This window comes from Pteropus vampyrus, unplaced genomic scaffold (genome assembly GCF_000151845.1).
Source record: "Pteropus vampyrus isolate Shadow unplaced genomic scaffold, Pvam_2.0 Scaffold33, whole genome shotgun sequence".
NCBI lineage: Eukaryota > Metazoa > Chordata > Mammalia > Chiroptera > Pteropodidae > Pteropus > Pteropus vampyrus.
In genome coordinates this window covers 6,524,409-6,526,463 of record NW_011888814.1, presented here as the reverse complement: position 1 = coordinate 6,526,463, position 2,055 = coordinate 6,524,409, and positions in this window count along the sequence as shown.

The following is a 2,055-nucleotide window of genomic DNA, read 5'->3' as shown; positions in this document are numbered from 1 at the left end:
CCTCTGGAAAGAGACTGGAGATAGATAGACCATTTATGGAAATCTTACATCGAAATCCTTCATTTCAGTTTTGGAAAGTTTAGTTAAATTCTATGTTAATCAGTAATCAAATAATATGATTAATTTTTTTAATTCCATGCCTCTTCTTCTCCTTTCCCATTGTTATGGTTATAACACTGAAGGAGGCTGGGAAAAAATAATAGGTCTTTCATAATAAACAACTTATATGATTGGATTTGGAATGGTTGAGAAATTGAAATTTTAGAATTTCTTCATATATTTGACACATATAAATATAACTTTTTCAAATAAAAATCTTTTTTCTTGAAACAAGAGAACAGACTTAGGGAACAGATCTTAGAACAAACTTCATAGATAGATACATAAAAGAACACCCATAAAATTTTCCACTTTTATGGGATTTAAAAAAGAGAATATTTTATTTACATTAAAAATCTACTAAGTTCTATTATATGAGAATGCATTATCAAATTTTATGGTTATGTAAAAGGCTAGGACATCCTGAGAGACACCTTAATGAAAGCATAGCTCATTATAAATCCTACAGAGGAGAATACGAAGAGCGAAATACTTTAAAAATCATCTTATAATTTCTCTAGGATCCATGCGGAAAAGTTTTATAGAAAATAACAGGACAAATGTTATCAGCCACTTATTAAAATTTTAGTCTTGCATTTGTTTTTGAAAAAATACATACCAATAATGTAAGCACAACCAAAATCATTAAGCTTAAGTAATACATTTAAATAATAAGTATATGTAAATTATACTCAGGTTGACCATTATTTGAAATATTTATGTTTGGAGTGGCATAAAAAGGTACCTGAACAAAACAGATAAAAAGATGAGAAGTCAGCTTTTAAACAAATGTTATAAATTTTAATTCAGTAAGAAAATTAATACAAGAACAAATTTTCAAAATTTAGTAAAAAAAAATGAGCACCCACTCTATAACTAAAAACTACATCGATGATTTAAGACAACTCACCATTTCTTTTGCTTCTAGAAAGTGCAAGTATATGTATCTGTATTTATGTGTAGTGTTGTTTGTTTTGACTAGTATACTTGAAATGGTGCCCCAAATTTTTCTTTAAAATTTTAATTATATGACTGCATTCTTATAATTTGTACACTCAGTGTAATTTGTACATCCCAATTAGTGCAACTGTGAGGAGTTAGGGGATATCCTCGTATAGCAGAAGGTACTTGTAGTAGGAACCAGGAATTCCGACTTGCTTTTGTTCTTCAGAGTTTTGTCGTATTGTGTGAAACCTTCAATCTCTCTGAATCTCAGTTTCTTTCATAATAATGCAAAAATACTCCATCCATGTTTCTCAAATATCAGTTATTCACATATCATCTCCAAGACTTTTATCGTATTCATGTGCCATTTTTGCTATTACCTAATGAATATTATTTTGTCAACTCAGTTTCTAAAACTTACATTCTAATTTTATCTTCATCCCAAGTAATTGTAGCTATGAAATCATGTGTATAAAATTTGACTTATTTTTTCTAATTTGAATTAAAATAAACACATTTTGCTTATATAAAACATATTTGCCTATAAGCAAGCTAAAATAAGTTCCAAATTATGTTAAAACCTAATTGACATTGTAAGATATTTTAAGGATATAATTATGTACTCTATTATTTCAGAGTATGTTCTTTTTACATAATCCAAATATAAGTCAAATTAGAAGAATTAAAATAGGGTTTTCATTTTTTATGCTCATAGATGGAAATTATACATGTGTAATGAAACTTAAAACAATATGTGTTTTATAACCTAGATGCCTACATGAGTAAAGAATAATTTTCTAAACTAGAAAGGATGTTATTTTAACAGTGTAATAATTTACTAGCACTGCATTTTATTAAGACAAAACTCATCTTTGACATATTCTTGGAGAACTAGGGAATACCAGCTTTGTGCAATTTTATTAAAGATGCTCCATATGTTATGCATATTCAGAATCATAATTTTTTTAATTCAAATTAACAACATAATATAGATATTTTAAAATTTGGCTA